At 38.0% G+C, this 20812-nt stretch overlaps 1 non-coding gene across 1 annotated transcript; it reads right to left on the bottom strand.

Annotated features, from left to right (window-relative positions):
- Window positions 1–12039: 12039 nt before the first annotated feature.
- On the bottom strand, window positions 12040–12146 carry LOC141602848 (small nucleolar RNA R71). Its single transcript, XR_012524755.1, has one exon. It is a non-coding gene; the product is annotated as a small nucleolar RNA R71 (small nucleolar RNA).
- Between the last annotated feature and the right edge of the window lie 8666 nt (window positions 12147–20812).

Raw genomic sequence — 20812 nt, 5'->3', positions numbered from 1 at the left:
GGAATTGAGGGAGTTTTCTACTCCACTTTATCTTCCGTCATTATTTATTTCTTCTATTTTTCTCAATTTTGCACATAATACCGCTTCATTATTGTCTTTCTCGATTTTATGCGTGGTACTTTGTTTGTCTTTTCAGGTACTTATTAGTAGCATCAGCTGCTCATCGAAACCTCCTAGCTCACGCTGGTTTGGGGAGGTTTCCTTTGCTGCGCTTAAAGTCTTGTAAGTTCCCGATTTCCACTTCATGTCATTTTTATTTGTTTATTTTCCCGCAAATTCCCATTTCTCTTTTCTTCATTACATGATTTTGCACAATGGGGACATTGTGCGATTTGGTTTGGGGAAGGGTTTTGCGTCGCATATCATTTGCTTGCATTCACGTTTACATTTTGTTTTGCATTGTTTATTTCATTCTTATATTCAAAAAAATTCAAAAAAAATTTCAAAAAATTTCAAAAATTTCAAATAAAATGCATGTTTATTTTAGCATATAGGTCGAGTCGGAACGGTAGTATTTCAAGGATGATATTGAATTTGCATTTGTTTTGCCTAAGCCTAGCTTGATTAACATGTTATTAGTAGAATCGTATAAGTGCATATCCACGAGTTTTCGTTAATTATTTGCTGAACTTGAGACTTGACTTTGAAAATTGGCAAACTACATCATATTTCTGAGATTTAGAGCCTATAACTGGTGACATCTATGACCGGTTTATTTAGGAATGTGAGTAGTACTCCTTATAAGACATGTCATATCAATTTGCATAAATATGAACTTAATCTGCTTAATACCTGTATGCATTCGGTTTGTGGTTTGTTGACACATGTGGTAGAGGTTTCCCTTTATTCGTTTTGCCCATGAACCCCACACTGCCAAAAAATAGCCTTTTTGTCCCATTACTACATCCTACATATAGCCTGTCCTTTGTCAAGCTAGTAGTCCGTGTCCTTGGGATTGTTACTTAGTTTTTGGTAGTAAATGCTGTTATTGAGATTTAGTTGGGAGAATGAAAAGAAAGGAAGGAAAGAAACGAAAGTTAAAAATAAAAGAAAAGAAGTGAAAAAGAAATTATTCGAAAAAAGAAAGAAAAAAGAGGTTCTGTACTGTTGAAGCGGTCGATCGACTGGCATCATAGGTCGATCGACTGAGGTTCGAGAAAAAGAAATCAAATTCGCATAATTCAAATCCTTATCTTTTGGCGATTTTTTGCTCCCATGTTTTATTCTTATCTTATGGGGAGTTAGTTGATTACCTTTATACCTGGAGATTGTGAGATTTGTGCTTGCTATAGCACCGTTTCATTTATTTTTGAGTATGAAGTTGGATGTTCCCATATGGTTCTGTTTCGGTACTAGCTTGATCACCTGTACCTCCGCTTTTCCATAAATGTTTTGCCTCTTCTTATCCATACCTCACATATCCACATATATACCTCGGCATGTGTTATGGTCTCTTGTTGGTTGGAATGCGTATGTACGGTCATAGAGATTGCTTTCATATTATATTGCAGGCATGTTCTTATAGGTCATAGTTAGGTGAGTGTCACTACAAATGAATTCTTTCTATTTTTACATATATTCACCTGTGCTTATTTGAGTGATATGAGCGACCCATGAGAGTCCAATTTGATAAGTCTCTACAGTTGACGGTTCAGCAGTTTTTAACGACTACATAACTCGTTTGCATGATTCATTTGCTAATTGATTGTTGGTTGTGCATTAAATTGGTTTAGGCTTTACATGTTGCATTTCGCTCTGAGATTGAACTCGTTCCATTAGGTCATTAGATCAAGTCTAGTTCTTGCTTGGGGACAAGCAAGGGTTTGGTTTGGGGAAGTTTGATGCGTGTCTTTTATATGATGTTTTACATCCCATTTTACACGCATTTCAGAGCTCATTTGTTAGTTTAAGCTACATTTTCCCCCATTTCCGTCTACTTTCGTGTTTTTGTGCTTTATTGCAGAAATGTGAAGAATTCGACGGAAATCAAGCTAAATCCATCCCCGAGTATCATGCATTGCATATGACGTGAAGTATTCACCCGAGGAACGAGCTTGCTGCGCATTTCAAGGCCCAAAAGACAAGTCCACGAGATTAAAGAAGCGGATCACCAGCTAAAGCAGTCGATCGACCACTACCTTAAGTCGATCGACCAACTCACGGGATCCAGAAGCTACTGTACACTGAAGAGCAGTCGATCGACCAGACGAGAATTAAAAGATCGAGGAACTTGAAGCCCATTATGTTTAGGTTTTGATAATAAGTGTTACGTATGTTTGCTATATAACGTAACCTAGAACATCAGATACATCTATCTAGTTTTTATTCAGAAATTCATCAGTTTTACATTGAGTTTTCATTAGCTTTAATAATTAGGGTTCGGGATATTATTTTCGCATTGGATTTTCATTCATACTTCTAATCATTCCGTTACTGTTCTTCTGCAATTTTTGGTATTCCTTCCGTTCTACTTTCAGTTCATCTTTATTCGTTATTAGTATAGAATTGCTAGTTAGGTTCCTGACACCGTTTTATCGCTTTATGTTAATTGTTTGTTCTACTACTTTAAGAATGAATTCTTCTGTTTATTTTGTTAGTTTTATTGTTGTTATCACCCTTAGCATGAGTAGCTAAATTAATTGTGCTAGGATGTAGGGGAATTATAGCGTAGGCGGTGTAGTATTAATTTGGACTGAAATCGCGTGTCAGTCGATCGACTGCCATACCTGGTCGATCGACTGACCACGTGAGGTTACCTTTCGTTTTAATTGATTTTAATGTTGTATTTAACGAATCGAATGCATGCGACCAGTTAGATGCTTAATTTATGACTGACCCATTAGATCGAAAGATAGGGAAAGTTGTTAGATCACCAATTGAAATGACTAAACTGCGTTGAGATCGAAAGATAGGTAAAGTTTAGATTATTAGCCACTTTTCAGGACGAGAGTCAGTATTAGTGATATTAGGGACTTATAGCGAGATCGAAAGATGCTATCTGTTAAGAGTGGACCGAGAGGACCTCTTGTTTCCCGCCTCACATGTGTTCGATTTGGACTGTTTAGTATCTTGCGCCAGAAACTATAACGAATCGACCATCCTAGTACCTCTTTTTATACTTGATTTTATATATTTCATTAGTTTACTTTTCTTTTATTGTTATTAGCTATAGACCAAACCAAACCAAACCCCCACCTTTTGTTACCTTAGACCGAATTTAAAAAACTAGAAATTACGTCTGCCTCTCTGTGGTTCGACCCGACTGCCGCTAGCTATAGTTGTAGTTGGAGATTATAAATATTATTTTCGACACCTCACGACGGGTATCAACCACCATCTTTCATGCAACTAATCTCTTACTATCACTTCTTCATATAACAATCAGTTTCGTCTCTTTGACTATCATCCCAAAAAACGAACATCAATTCCATCGACAAAATTTACCTCCACATTTTTTCCAATTCTATCCTTAATTGTATCGTCACCTAACTCTCCACCAAAACGTCATATCGTGCAAACACTCTACCAGCTTCTTATTCCCTTAATACCTCGAAACTCACGGTAACATATCGTCCTAAACTCCTATATAACCATTAACTCACACCCTCTCATGATGCTATCGTACATTTCCATGATTCCTTACTTTCATGTTCCATAACTTTGGTCAACGTTCTCTCAGCTTACTTCCATCTAATAATACCAATTAATAAATTCACCTCCTTCCTTCTTCTACCTAACTCTTTAGTAATTCGGTTACCTTCTTGTTGCTCCACCACTCAAATCCCATTCATTCATATTAATATCTTCTCATTCTTTCTTATCACTAATCATCTCTCATTATACTACTCACTCACACTTGTCACCATCAAGTCCATACAACTAACGGTTATTCTTCAATTAGTTGTGTCTCCCTTTCGTATCCCTAGGAATCAAAATTTCACCTCATACCGTTAATTACCCAAAGAATTACACACTAGGCTCACCTATTGATACTCCATATTCCCCAAGCTCGACCACTACCTACACATCGCGGCATAACTCAATCTCACTATACACCATTCGTTTCCATCCCTATATAACGACCTTCCGCCACATATGTCCTTAACCAACACAATCCTAACCGTCTCCTTACATAAATCCTTAAACATCCCAATTTGCCACTATTCGCACTCCTCATCTCAATCTTTGCATTCTCACGTTTCTTTACACTTACATCACCCTTGCCCATATACACTTACTTGTATATTACTCAACACGCGACTATATCACTCACTACATCTCACAAAACATGCCCCCTGCCTCGATGAGGTCATCAATCTTTCCTTTCCTTCTTCCACTATCCCTCACAAACACGTATAACTCATGTCCTCCCTACCCAACACATACCCCTCATAAGCCGGCATTTTCCACAACATAGCATCTGGTAACTTACGTATCAAGACCGTCACATATATAAAAGAATGATTTAAGACCTAAAACATATGTGTGCACATAACCTACAGCTCAAAACATATGTTAGAACGTAGCCGTCGACTCAAAACAACCGCCCAAAGGGGTACTCGGTCGAGTGCATGACGTACTCGGCCGAGTACAGGACACTCGGACGAGTAATGAGACTACTCGTCCAAGTCCACGATCCAGAAGCTGCAAAGAATTATCATAGAAAGATAAATCGGCCGAATATGGATTACTCCGTCAAGTATGAAAGATACTCGGCCGAGTATGGCCTACTCGGTCGAGTACCGACACAGTTCTCAACAACGTTCAGTTTTCGTAAAACAGTCATATCTCACTCGTTACTTAGTCATTTTGGGCATGTGACCTATCGTTAGAATCGTAAGAAGACAAGCTATCACCTAAATTTAGAATCACAGCAGTATCATTTTTATAACTCGACTTATGACAGTTTTAAGACAGCCCTTCCGTAATCGATCTTCATACAAATTAAATTTTCTAAACAGAACAACTAGAACATGAATAAGGCAAACAATAACAGCTCAATATATAGAGATGCATGACCTTAATCACATTCTACTACCAACAACCCAAATATTAACATCATCATGATCATATAGAAATACCGCACATCATATTACATATACTCCAATCACTTCCATTCAAGCCAAAAATATACTTCATCCAACATATACTTAAAGGTACAAGTACAACACACATTACATTCTCATTTCATCTAACAACTTCACAAAAATTACAGCTAGAAATACAACACACATTACTTTAAACACATACGATTCCCAAGACACCCCATGTTGATCGGCTAGAAATTATAAGGGCCTCAATTCGACTTCGGGACGTCTCCCAAGTCTTTGCGATAGCTCCAATCAACTCTCCCCGGGTTCATTTTATTTAGACTCCCTATTTTCATTGGGTTCATTGGTTTTAGGTTCCAGAATCGTCGCTCTGATACCACTTTGTGACACCCCCATATACCAAGGAGCCTTGCCAGGACCACCCTAGCATGAGAGACCGTCACCATCTCGGTGCCCGAGGTTAGTATATCATAGTTACCATTCCAAAACAACATTTATTAAAGTTTGAATAGTTAATGATTACATGTTCCAAAAACCAAATCCAAAATAAAGATTACTAATGTTCAACAACTAAACTGAAAGATAAATCTCATGACAGCGGAAGCTAGTCTCGAGTGATGACTCCCCATCTCGTCCCCATAGCTAGTACTCATTATCACTTATCACAATATGCTCACTATCTCTGAATGGATCACCACATATTTTACAAAACAACAACGGGGTCAGTTTACTGCATAATCAAAACAAGACAAGTACGATAAGATATCCGCTGATCATCATCCACCTCCAACTCCCAATCACATCAAGTAACTGACTACGTACTAAAGTGTGTAGCCCTCCCAGTGGGGGACCGCAGCCATACCCACCTAAGCTCCGTTCATCAACGACCGATAACCCTATTCATTAATGTGCACACCCCCTCTAGTGGCGGGTTCCACAGAGGGCGAAACTATGGCGTGAAGCCACTCCCGTAAGTGACTCCACTCAGCCGAGGACGCACCTCGCGAACATCACCATCCACCATCACAACTCCAACACCCAACTCCAATTCAACAATCAGCAGATAATCACAATATCAATCGTACAACAATCACAATATAATCTTAAATCAATTAACAGTAAACCGAGTAGGGAAACCCTACCTTAACAACTTGCAATGAGACAATCAACAAGCTAAAAACGGCTCCTCTATAAAGTCTCCACCTAACAACAATCACATAATTCCAATTACCACATGCAAAAACCCCTTTCCCCCAAATGACAAATTAGGGCAAAACCCTAAAAGACAAAGTAATGAAACTCATGAAATCAGAGGCCTACCGACACAATCGACGCAAGGAAAGATGAACTAGACTCCCGATGATCCACGCACTTAAGAGAGATATTTGGAGAGGATTAGAGTTACGTTATACTGTTTAGGTTTTGTTAAAATGATTAAAAATTGTAAATCTCGTTTTATATAACTCTAATCCTTTCTAAATCAAACTGCGGAAATAACACCCGTCAGACCGGATACTCGGTCGAGTATAGAGTATACTCGGACGAGTATCCTCTACTCGGTTGAGTATTCCCATACTCGGCCGAGTATTCCTGGGCAGTAAACTGTCCAAAAACACACGACACACTTACTCGGCCGAGTAAGCCATATTCGGCCGAGTAACAGACTTGGAAAACCGTGGTATTACAAATTAATAATACAAAACTGTCTTTAAACAAACCCCAAATTAATCAGCCAAACTCATCCAAACCGTGTTCAAAACCTGAATTCCAAACTCGCAAAAGCTTCTAGCCAAGCACGGTCTAACCCATGTTACACACCACCCCAAAAGAGCCCCGTCTAACCTATGTCACAGCCCTGATAACCACCACCCTTACACACACCGTGAGCCTCCACCTCCTTTCACCCAAACCTAGCCCAACCACCAGTCTAACCCACGCTTGCCACACGACATCAACAACAACACCAACAACTCACAATAGCATTAACCCGCCACCACGCACCACTAGCGGCTACCACAAACCACTAGCGGCCACCATCGTAGTCTCCCTTGAGCCACGGTGGTCCCAAAAGTAGCCACCCATCCTAGGTCAGACCTAGGTCAAGACACGATGGCCCTAAGACTAGCTAATAAACTATTACAAATTCGGAAACCAACTCCTTTGCTCCCTTGAACTTTGGTCTTGGCACGCATTTCAAGGAAACACTTTCTTTTATGGATCACCTTCTCGAGTGGCACCGTCTTCAAGGTACGCCGGAATAAATAAATTACAAAATGAATTACATAATTTCCTATTATACATTTTTAATTAAAATAAAAATAAATCTATTAAATTACAAAACGGTGATACGAGATCACAATAATTACAACCGAATCGATATTCTCATACATTTCGGGTAATATCAATTAAAACTAAGGCCATACTAAGTAAAATTACATAATACAAAAATTACATAAAATTAAGATATGACAATCATAAATAAAATGCAGCATTATAATATGTATGAACATGTTAGATTTTATGCTAAATCGCCTTTTAAGAGCCAATATCGTATATTAATTAGTTTTTACAGATTTGCGTGATTTAACCTTTTAAAATCACAATAATTACATAAATTCATATTTATGTACAAGTTAATTACCCTAACCATCTTAGGACTCAAAATTAGTCTTCACTAACATTTTGACAATAATTAACCTTGATTTCTTAATATTGTTCATAAATGGACCTAAAATACAAAATTATGCTATAAACTTCAAATTAAATTATAAAAATTTCAAATAAATTTGAAATTTGAAATTTAAACTTATGAACATTCTGGAAAAATTACCATGACACTCATAATGTTCAAAACTTAGGTTAAAAATTTATCGAGAAAAACAATGTTGCGGTTTATCGGTTTTAAGAATTATGACCATAAAAAAAATGAGAAAAATTATATTCATCAACTTTTCACTTTTAGATCTGAAATATATGATAAAATGCAACATGTGACGTTTTTCCTTAGTCATGAAGTATGTTTTAGCATTATTACCAATTATAGTCACCATTTATGTGATTTTTCATCAAAAATTCATAAATCATGCATAAAGACTTCATTATAGCCAAATATTTTAAACACATCTTGTAAAATTGCATGAGACAACATACTAAATTTCCATGACCAGATTCGAAATATAACTCATATTAACCTATTTACCCAGAAAAATCCATATTTCGAGCAATACAACTCATTTTATCATGAAAATTTACAGGCCATCAGTAGATAATATATGTGAAAACATATTCATAAACCACTGAAAAAATCGAAGTTTAGCTATTTTTCGTCCAAAAATGACATTTTTATCATAAAAATCACATTTTAATGCCAATATTATATAAAATAAACAATAAAATTCATAAATAAACCAAAATGTCCTAAAATCACTTAGGACCAGAAACTTTTAACATGCAAGGTTATTTTTAGGTATATCTTCATAAAACAAAATTAATTAGTTTTGTATGTTAATCATATAACTCGGAAAAACTATAAACCGATTTGCATGCAAACAACCTAAGGCTCATGATACCGCTTGTTAGAATTCATTAATCTCATTAATTTACATATTCATATATGTTCAAACTTATTTAGTCATAAAATAAATCCTAGATCTTATGCATGCAAACATAAATAAGATAAGAGAAGAAATCATCAATCTTACTATATGATTTCGGATTAAGGGCACCAACAAATTCACCTATTTGTTAGTTCTTGAGCTTTCCTTAAAATGGATGAACAAAGGTCCAAATTAGAAGCTCTCCCAAAAGTGAATACCCAAGGAAACCTCTTAATAACTAATATTATTTTGTACTAGAAATAATATAAGTCTTACTATAAAATTGACACAAAAATATTGTGTATTTCCTCTTGAAAATTTCGGCCAAGAGGAGAGATATGTGAGTTTTTATTTCTCTAAGTTTTCCAAAAAATGGTAGAGACAATATTTCTTTTTCTTACACTAGAAAAATGAGTTGAAGAAGTGAATGAAAATTATAGAAAAACTCTATATTTCCTCTTGGAAAAACCGGTGGTGAGGGGAAGGGTGCCCTATGCATGAGCTTGTTTTTCTACCCAAGAAGATAGGCATGCAAGGCTAGTCGTTAGGGTTAATATTCATGTTCCTATTTAAAATAAAAAACACAATATTAATCCTAACCCTTCCCTTATTTCGATACATATAAGATAAAATGGGTAGTCCATTTTATTTTGTCATTTGTCAATTGTGACATATGTGACATGTTACTTGACATGTGAAATTGTAATGTATTTTTAACATAATAAAAATCAACATACTCATAAAAATATGTCATATACAATATTGACTAGTAATTCGTAACTACTTGTACCAAAACGGTTTATTAAATTATAAATTACAACGTCTTGTATTCATAATAAATTATTCATTCAATTTCTATTTCAATTGTTTCGTAAACAATAGTTTTTTATCTAAGTAATAAACAATTCGATTACTTAGACCGTATCCAATTTAATCGAATTATAATAAGACACGTTAATCTTACTCACAAAATCATCCGTCAATTTTAAGCAATTAACTCGTATCGACATACGATTAATTAAATAATCAATTAAGAATATTTCCCTATAGGTATGACCTAAGGGGATCAACTGATCATCACCGTCGCACGACAGTAATGTCAAACTCTAGTCAGCCAATCATTACCGATATGTGTGGACCAGTGATGTGACCATAATTAGCGCATATTTAGCCCCCGAATTAGCCTTGTTCCCATGCTTTTTAGTGCATATTTGGGTCATTTATTGTCTTTAGTTCTTTGTTTTGCATATTCTTTGAGATTTTGATCCCTTGGTAGGAAAGGAGTGCAAATCTTGAATTTTCATGGCAAAACGAGACTAAATTGATCGTATTCAATGACCAAGCATCAAGGAGAGACAAGATTAGAAGGCCTTTGTACATATTATAGTAGATGAGCAATGTTGAGAAAGGATCCTTGAGTCCTCAAGGAAATCCCCAAGGAATTTATGAAGAAAAGGGAAGAATAGAAGAAGAAATGTTGCTGAGGTACAATCCGTGCGGTTTCTCCACAATCCGCCCGTCCTCCACAAGCACAATCCGTGCGTTTTCTCCTTAAGACGCTCGGGTTTGCAGCCACCAGAATCCGCCCGGATTCACCTGAAGACGCCCGTGTTCCACCGCCAGAATCCGCCCGTCCCAACTCCAAAACGCACGGATTCCTGTACAACATAATTTCGTCTTCTCCAAGCTACAAAGAAAGAAGCCCTTCCTTCGAAAAATACCGGCTCCTCCCTGCTCAATCTAAAAAGTGTAATTGAAGATTATTTGGGTTATTATTGGGAGATTGACAACCTCTCAATCAAGCATCAAGTACTTCTTTTATCTTTGCTTTATTATTGGAATCATTTGTAGGTATAATTCTCTTAATCCCTCTTTAATTATTGTTAATTACTTTCATTTATTCATCATGTTTCCTTTTGTTGGCATGATTGACAACCTTGCTAGCATGATCAACATGATTATGAGTGAGTAGTATCTTAGTTAGGGTTAATGGGTGATTAGGGGAAACCAAAATGGGGAATGATTCATGCTTAAATTAATATGCTTTCATGGTTTATTTGCTTGCTTGTTTTGATCTCAACTCATGCACATGTTATGTTTGATGAAATGTGAGCCTATGAATCCTTGCATTTTTTACCCATCACCTATCTTTTCAATGAGACTTGTAAGACATAAACCAACTCGAGTCTCATTAGACCATGCATGTTGTTGAGTAGGGAAGACTAAGTCGACTTGTAGGTGTTGTACAATCTAATTGATTCGGCTTCGGGACCCAAACTTTCCTAGGATTGTAAGATATAACCCAACTCAATCCATCACAACAATAATTGCTTGCTTATAATTTGAGAACATGTTTGTATGATCAATTCCCATGAATCCCCTATGACCCCATGACACCCTAGTGCTTTTTATCAATTGTTTACAACCCTTTCAATTCATCTTGCTTGTTTATTTCCATTGCTATTTAGTTTAGTGACCTTCTACATCAACCCAAATTGTGACACCCCTAAGACACCACTAGTTTCAATAGAAATCTCATCTCAATTCCCGTCCCTTGAGATCCGACCTTTACTTGCCTCTTTACTAATTGTAGAGTTGTTTGTGAAGCTATAAATTGTGTTTTGATGCGGACGTGACCCAACAACACATCTATTTAATTGTTAACACGAAACGGACCGATAAAAAATGGCGCCGTTGCCGGGGACGGTGTTTACTTGATTTAGATTTTCTTTTATTGTTATTAGTTGTGTCTTTCTTTACCTTAGGGAAGTAAAACTCCTCAAGGTTTGTTCTAATTGTTTTCGAGTTGTTTGATATTTTGCATGTCTAGAAGGTCACAAGGTGATTTGTTACCTTTTGACCGTGAAATTGAAAGAACCTTGACAAACAATAGGAGATTTGCTAGGAGGAATTCGAGAGGTATTAGTGAGGTTGTTCAACCAACTATTGAGTTCATCAACCCTTTTGCAAGAGAAGGTGAGGAGAACCCATTACAAAATACCCCACAAAATCAACCTACAATGCCTAAATTTTCATCACATTCCGTACCCACCGAGGAGAACCTACCCAATGGTACTCCCACACCACAACATCTAACCGGAAATTTTATTGTCAAATCCGCCTTTATCCAATTAGTCGAAAGGAGCCAATTTGGGGGGATGCCTAGTGAAGACCCTCATTCTCATATGGAAAACTTTTGTGACTATTGTGATGCGATTTCTCAAACCGGTGTGACTTAAGACCAAATTCGATGGGTCTTATTTCCTTTTTCTCTAATTGGCACCGTGAAACAATGGTTGAAGGGCCTTGATAAGGCCACTCTCGGAATAGATTCTTGGAAGAAGTTGGCTCAAGCTTTCTACAAAAAGTTCTACCCACCGGAAAAGACTAACATGCTAAGAGCTCAAATTACGGGTTTTAAGCAAAGGGATGAAGAATCTTTGTATGAAGCTTGGGAGCGGTTTAAGGGAATTTGTCGCTGATGTCCTCACCATGGACTTAGCGAATGGTTCTTGGTACAACAATTTTGGAACGGTTTATATGAAGATTTAAGAAACATTCTCAACATGAGATCAAATGGAATGTTCACCGAAGTTGATGACAATCAAACATGGAACAAGATTGAGGAAATGGCAGTCCATAACTCACAATATAGTAGACCTCGCAAGGCTACTAGAGGAGGAAGGCATGAAGTGGACTCCGTTACTCAATTGGGTGCTCAACTTAGTGCCCACATTGACACAATCAATTTGAAGTTTGAAAAAGCTATGGCTAGACTTGAAGAAGCCTCAAAATCACCAAAGCATCATGTTAATGCCATGACGGCATCCTCATCAATCCCAAGTGGGATATGTGAGAATTGTGGAACTTTGGGACATGACCAAAGTGAATGTAGAGGAACAAATGAACAAGTAAATGCTTTCCATGTATACAAGAGTGGTACCCCTTATTCCAATTATTACAATGAAAACACCAAGTTTCACCCAAATCTCTCATACAAAAGCCAAAATGTTCAAAATCCTCAAACAACTTACACTCCACCTCCCATGAGAAACCAAAATCAAAGACCCTTTTACAACCAAAACCAAGGTTACCAAAATCAAAATCCATACAATCACCAAAATGACCAAGGTTTTGATGTTAAAAAAGCGGTCCTCCAAATGCAAAAGAATCAACAAGAGTTTTTCACCCAAATGCAAAAAGATAGTCAAGCAAAGGAAACCACCATCAACAACATTCTAGCTCACACCAAGATGTTGGAAACACAATTGACTCAACTAGCATCTTCAAACTCACAAAGACAAAAGGGGCAATTACCACCTCAAAGTAATCCCCCAAGACATGAAACGGTTAGTGTCATTCACTTGAGGAGTGGTACAAGGTATGAAGAACCAAAGAAGCAAGTTGAGGATGAAGTTGTGGAAGCTAGTGATAAGGAAGAAATTGTACAAAACTCCAAAGATGGAGAATCATCAAAAGAAGAAATTTCAAAGAAAAATGAAGATAAGGTCAAGGAGAAGGAGCCCATTGTGATTAGACTTCCTTTTCCAAGTCGTCAAGCCAAGCCCAAATTTGATGACCAACTTGGAAAGTTTATAGAAATTGTGAAGAATTTGGAAGTCTCAATTCCTTTCACGGAATTAATCAATCACGTGCCGGCCTATGCGAAATACATGAAAGACATCCTCACAAAGAAGAAGTCGATCCGGAAACTTGAGACTATCGCCTTCACTAAGGTGAGTAGTGCAATACTTCAAGGGAGTTCACCTCCAAAACTAAAGGATCCGGGAAGCTTCTCAATACCGTGTACCATTGGCGACACCACGATCAACAAAGCCTTATGTGATCTAGGGGCTAGTGTGAGTGTTATGCCGTACTCGGTAAGTAAAAGGTTGGGGATGGGAGAGCTTAAATGCACCAATATCACACTCCAAATGGCCGATAGATCGACGAAGACACCATTAGGGATATGGGAAGATGTCCCCGTGCGAATTGGGAAGTTTTTCATCCCGGTGGACTTTGTCATTGTTGATATAGAGGAAGACTCCAACATTCCAATCATTCTTGGAAGACCCTTCTTACACACCGCGGGTGCGGTGATTGATGTAAAACATGGTGAGCTCACTCTAGAAGTGGGAGATGAGAGTATAACTTTTAATCTTGACAAGACTATGAGAGCTCCTCGTTTACATGAACCGTGTTTTATGATCGATCATTATAGTCGGAAGGATGAAAGGAAGAAGTCGGAACTCTAATGGAAGAAGAAAATTGAAGATGCTCTATTCAAAGAGCAAGTGAATTGTGACAAGGAGAGCTTGCAAAGCTCACCAAAATCAAGCAAAGAAGAAGAAGATGGCCTCATTGGCCAATAAAAGGAAATGGGAAAGTTGTCTCCATCAAATCAAGAGATTTTCAATGATCAACTTAATGAAGTTTGTGATCTTTGGGACGACGAATTTGAAGGGATTTTTAATCCCTACATTGGTAATGCCATCGATCAAGACCGACAACAAGGGCCAAGGTCTATTGAAGACCTCTACCATGATAATGAACAAGCTTTTGATTATTTCTTCAAGGTGTTGAGCAACATCAACAACACCTTGAACATGCCCCCTTGACATCTCATCAAGAATGAGAGTTTGGTGGAGTCCTCCCTAAACCACCATTTGTAAATATTTCTAACTCCCTAACTTGCATTTCAATTCTTGTATTGCATTTTTTTTATTTTTGGATTTCTATACTTTGATCAAGATAATTATCATGTTTGAGAGAAGTGAGGGAGGGATTAATAATTTCAATTAATGTGTAGTGCTTTAGCTTAGTGTGGGGATGACAATTGCCTAGGCTATCCATGCCTTAGTAGTGCCCCCACAATGAAGAATACAAGATATGAAGAAGAATGGAAAAATGACAAGGGATATGCGTTGTACACGGATGGAACTAAATCCGGGTACAAAGGGGTCTAATACGAGCGGATTCAGGAGAATCCGCCCGTTTTCAAGCAATCCGGGCGTGTTGTGTAGAAGACGCACGTCCTGAAATGAGCTGAAGTTTTGAAATTTTGACTTTCACCGAATCCGGGCGTCCTACATCCAAATCCGCCCGTCTTAAAAAAGCCGCCCGTCCTGAAAGGAAGACGCCCGTCTTCTTGGCTGAGGAAAACAAGAAAAATTACTGGACTGAAATCCGCCCGTCTTCTACAGAAGACGCCCGTCCCGTGTTTGCAAATCCGAGCGTCTTCCATTAAAGACGCCCGTCTTTAGGCGAGTTTTTCCCAACCCAGAAAAGGCAGAATCCGCCTGTCCCGAGTAGAAACCGCAAGGATTGCCCCTGCAGTTCGAATTTTTCGGGCTTTATAAAACCCCTCCCACATTCATTTCTTCATTCCTTCATTCATAACACTACTCAAAACCCTCAAAACCCTCATCCTCTCCATCACAAAAACAAAATTCCTCAACTACATTCACCAAAATCAAATCAAAACATCCTTTTAATAACAAATCAATCACTCCTTTTTCAATAAAAATCAAAACCAAGCACAAAATCTTCAACCTTTGAGTCGATTTTTGAATTCATAAAGGCAAAGCCTTTCATCTTTAAATCGATTTGGGTGCACTAGAAATTTAAGATTTTTCACTCTTTCTTGGTTAATTCATCAATGGCAAGGACTAAAGGAGCAACAAAGGTAACAAAGGCAAAGGCACCAAAGACAAAGACACTTTCATTAAGGCAAAAGACTCTTCAAGCAAAGAAAGCATTGGCTATGGTGGTAGCAAATCCAAACTTGGAAGTGCAACAACAACAACAACCTCCCATGGGTGCAACAACATCTACTACTCCGGAAATTGATCAACTTGCAAACTATCCGGAGGTAACTTTCATTTCCAAAACCCATAGGGACACTTTTGCTAAGTTTGCTAGAAAATCATTTCAATCCACCAAGTTTATATGTGAAGATACCTTAGAAAAATTGGGTGTCCTTGAGCAAACTAGAGCCTTTTTCAAAGCCATGGGGTTGGAGAAATTGTTTGAATCAAAAGAATTGACATACCCCTCCCTTACCTTAGAATTTTTGAGTTCTTTGAAAGTTAACAAGGTTGAGACTATGGAGAACCTCGAGTTTCGTCTAGCTAATGTTAGTAGGCGCATCTCCTTTAAGGAATTGGGTGAAGCTTTGGGTCTTAGTGATGAGCCGAGTTATTTTAAGAATGTTGGCAAATATGACCCCGACCCTCTTTGGGAGGCGATTTCCGGAAGGAAATTTGAAGACTTTCATGCGAGTCGTGCTCTTTTAGTCCACCATCCGGGCATAAGAGTATGGCACAAGGTCGTAGGGAGCACCATCAATGCAAGAAAAGACACCAACCATTTCACCAAACTCGATTTTGTTCTTCTTGAGCCGGCTTTGAACATTGGAAGAGTACACACCAAGCCTTTCAACTTTCTAAGGCTATTGGTGGATAGATGGCTCAACATTGATTGTGGGAATAAAGGCACTACCGTTATTGTGAATGGAGGCCTAGTCACTATCCTAGCTAAATACTTTGATCCTAACTTCAACAAAGATAACAAGTATGAGGCAAAAGAAGGTGGTCATCCCGTTGATTTGCATACTATGATACACAAATACAAGTGGGTTGCCCATAACCCTCTTGACACCAAGTATGGATGGCTCACTAGTGAGGCTAGTTCTTTCACTTTGCCTTCAAATATTTGCCGATTGAGTGTCCACCGGACCAATTATCTACTTCCCCTTTCAAAAGAGGCCGAGTATATTATCCAACAACAAAAGGGTGAACTTTAAATACCCTCCTCTTCCATTATCACACCACCTTACCCTTTTGAGTACCAAGAGTTCAAGCCGAAAGGTGTTGAAGCAAGAAATGATTATTTGACTCTTCTCATGCAAGCAATGCACAAGCAAGCCTTTGAGGATCGGAAAAACGCTTACTTAGCTCAATATCCACCCCTCTTACACTTAGCTAGGCAAGGACTACTTGACCCATCATGTCCTTTGCCTAGTTGGGCGGATAAGGAAGTCCTATTTCCGAGTGCATCTAGGGTTGTTCCGGGTGATAATGAGGTTGTTGGTAATGAAGAAGTTGATGATAACATTGATGAAGAAGCTAGTGAAGAAGGAGAAGAGGATGATGAGCAAGGTGAAGAAGAAGATGAAGAAGCAAGTGAAGAGGGAAGTGGCAATGAGACCACTTCTAATGAGGAAGATGATGATAGTGATGATATGATGGAAGATTAGCAAGCTTTGGAGGCTCCTACCCTCTCAAGGTTCGTCTATTTCTCTCTTTGTTCTATTTATTTATTTTTCTTGATCATTGTTGGAGTAGTCCTAGCACCATTGACGACTCACACTTCGGTACTTTTTGAGGTGTTCTCATTTTATTGTTCCCACTTTCAAAATCCAAAATGACAAATTAGTTTCATGCATTGCATAGTGTGTACATGAACTACACCCATCCTTGGACATTAGCAATAGTGTCTAACTCGGTTTGGGGAAGTTAATGCATACACAACGGGGGGTAATCTAAATTATCCTCTCCGTCATAAACAAAAACCATGCATCATGTAGTGTAGACTAGTGTAGATTGCATTTAGTGTAGAAATCATGCATCATGTTTGCATAATTTCCCATCATTTTGGCCATTGAGGACAATGCCCATATTAGTGTGGGGATGGGGAATTCTAAATTAACTTTTATTCAAAAATCCAAAAAAATTGAAAAATTTCGAAAAACCATAAAAATTTGAAAATTGAAAAACCCAAAAACATGTTTATTCCTTTTGTAGTGTAGTTATATTGTATATATTGTATATATTGTGTTTGTCCTATCCTTGTTCACATTGATTGACTATGCCACATCCGAGACATGAGGATCATGAAGATCGCATGGTATGATCTTTCCAATCTCCTTTTTCCTCTTTATGTTAATGACTATGTGGCTTTATTTTGATTGATGCGGTATAACAATGTGAATTTAGGACTTGCATTTAGTTTATATGTCATATTAGTTGATAGAATCACTTGCATTAGGATGAATATATTAGTTGCATCATTGCATGTAGTTGCATTTAGATAAAATATTTTGAAAAGTGCCTAATTGAGAACTTTGACAAGAGCAACTAAGCCATTACAAATACTTTTTCAACTTAAGACTTTGCCTACTAGAATGGTTGTAAAACACCCTATATAGTGTCATACTAGTGTCTTTTAACCCATGACCCAAAGCCTAGTCAAGGGTTTGCATGTGAGTCACCTATCCAACCCCGTGATGCGATGTGGACTTGGTTAACTTGTCTAGGTGATCTTGATTGACATTGTGGTAAGGCAACCCAAAAATATTTTCTGTCAATAAGCTTGAAGTGCTCATTTCAAAGAATTTTGTCATGTGGAAGTAATTTAATGCCAAGGAAACCTCAAATGTTATGAAATGTTGAAATGTTGAGAAATTTAATTGTTTTGATGGAGGCGTACCACTTCGATGTGCTTTGGAGCGGGATCCATTGAATTGGGCCCCCACACGGTTGTGAATTCGGCCGCCCAGAGACAGAGTGACTATCACCCCGAAAAGCTATTGTCTAGAGGTTAACCGGTTGCCTAATAAGCGATTGGCGAAAGCAAAGGACACTAGCCCGGAAGGGACAAACCCCATCTTAAATTTTTGAAATGTGAAAGTTAAATGAGGTCAAATTTTGAATACTAGTCATATCCACCCGTTGTGTATAAAGATTTGAGCATTTCATTCCCAAAAAGCCTTTTTGTCAACCCACTTTGTCGAGGGTGGGACGATCCATGACCTTTACTTTTGTAGAGAATTCGAGACTTGTCATGTCATATGCTACTAGCATCATAGGGATCATCATTCCACCACTATCCGATCGTCCTTGACGAAAGCATTTGGAAATTGAGGACGAAAGTAGTCTAGTTTAACACCATTTGGAGATGATTTAGTGCCATCCTCTTAGCCTTATTAATTTGTTGAACTAGTATTTGTGAAGGATTACATGCTCTTAAATTTGTTCTCTTTTAGTTGCCTCCGCCACTTGATGAGGAAGTGGCTATTCCTTTTGTAGATGCATCCATTATTTGATTTTGTGTGCTTAATGTTTGGATGTGTCGCCATTTTGGCAAGACCCACCTTCCCTTGCAAGAAGGCATCCTACCTCATGGTTGTCTTGTTGTGAGTTGAAGGGGTGGAGTGAGACCCGCTAATTGTCTCATATCGGCTATGTTATTAGGTTAGGTTAAATAATGATCCTAGTCTTTGTCACCTCTTTACTCGGGACGAGCAAAGCTTCGGTTTGGGGATATTTGATGTGACCATAATTAGCGCATATTTAGCCCCCGAATTAGCCTTGTTCCCATGCTTTTTAGTGCATATTTGGGTCATTTATTGTCTTTAGTTCTTTGTTTTGCATATTCTTAGAGATTTTGATCCCTTGGTAGGAAAGGAGTGCAAATCTTGCATTTTCATGGCAAAACGAGACTAAATTGATCGAATTCAATGACCAAGCATCAAGGAGAGACAAGATTAGAAGGCTTTTGTACATATTATAGTAGATGAGCAATGTTGAGAAAGGATCCTTGAGCCCTCAAGGAAATCCCCAAGGAATTTATGAAGAAAAGGGAAGAAAAGAAGAAGAAATGTTGCTGAGGTACAATCCGTGCGGTTTCTCCACAATCCGCCCGTCCTCCACAAGCACAATCCGTGCGTTTTCTCCTTAAGATGCTCGGGTTTGCAGCCACCAGAATCCGCCCGGATTCACTTGAAGACGCCCGTGTTCCACCGCCAGAATCCGCCCGTCCCGACTCCAAAACGCACGGATTCCTGTACAGCACAATTTCGTCTTCTCCAAGCTACAAAGAAAGAAGCCCTTCCTTCGAAAAATATCGGCTCCTCCCTGCTCAATCTAAAAAGTGTAATTACTAGTTTAGCCCTTAGTTAACCCTAATGCATCTCCCTAATTTCCACTACAAATACCCCATTAGTCTAATTAGAAGAGCATGTTCTTCTTATCAATAATTAGAGTAGTTAATATCAATCAAATCTCTCTTTAGTATTTTAATCAACAATTAATCAAGTTCTAATACAAGTTTTATTTCCTTAATCTCTCTTTTGTTCATCCTTTGTTTTGGGTAATTGAAGATTATTTGGGTTATTATTGGGAGATTGACAACCTCTCAATCAAGCATCAAGTACTTCTTTTATCTTTGCTTTATTATTGGAATCATTAGTAGGTATAATTCTCTTAATCCCTCTTTAATTATTGTTAATTACTTTCATTTATTCATCATGTTTCCTTTTGTTAGTATGATTGACAACCTTGCTAGCATGATCAACATGATAATGAGTGAGTAGTCTCTTAGCTAGGGTTAATGGGTGATTAGGGGAAACCAACATGGGGAATGATTCATGCTTAAATTAATATGCTTTCATGGTTTATTTGCTTGCTTGTTTTGATCTCAACTCATGCACATGTTATGTTTGATGAAATGCGAGCCTATGAATCCTTGCATTTTTTACCCATCACCTATCTTTTCAATGAGACTTGTAAGACATAAACCAACTCGAGTCTCATTAGACCATGCATGTTGTTGAGTAGGGAAGACTAAGTCGACTTGTAGGTGTTGTAGAATCTAATCGATTCGGCTCCGGGACCCAAACTTTCCTAGGATTGTAATTTGAGAACATGTTTGTATGATCAATTCCCATGAATCCCCTATGACCCCATGACACCCTAGTGCTTTTTATCAATTGTTTACAACCCTTTCAATTCATCTTGCTTGTTTATTTCCATTGCTATTTAGTTTAGTGACCTTCTACATCAACCCAAATTGTGACACCCCTAAGACACCACTAGTTTCAATAGAAATCTCATCTCAATTCCCGTCCCTTGGGATCCGACCTTTACTTGCCTCTTTACTAATTGTAGAGTTGTTTGTGAAGCTATAAATTGTGTTTTGATTCGGACGTGACCCAACGACCACATCTATTTAATTGTGAACACGAAACGGACCGATCAACCAGTTGACTGTAAAACATTACATCCCACATGTATTCTTAAATCGAGATTTAAACATGTGATCATCATGATTGACAGTTGTGATCGCAATATTGTCGGAGGACACATATTCCAACACTTTGTTAAT

Source organism: Silene latifolia, chromosome 9, assembly GCF_048544455.1.
Source record: "Silene latifolia isolate original U9 population chromosome 9, ASM4854445v1, whole genome shotgun sequence".
Classification (NCBI taxonomy): domain Eukaryota; kingdom Viridiplantae; phylum Streptophyta; class Magnoliopsida; order Caryophyllales; family Caryophyllaceae; genus Silene; species Silene latifolia.
The sequence above is the reverse complement of the archived record's forward strand: the minus strand, read 5'-3'. Positions and strand labels throughout refer to the sequence as shown.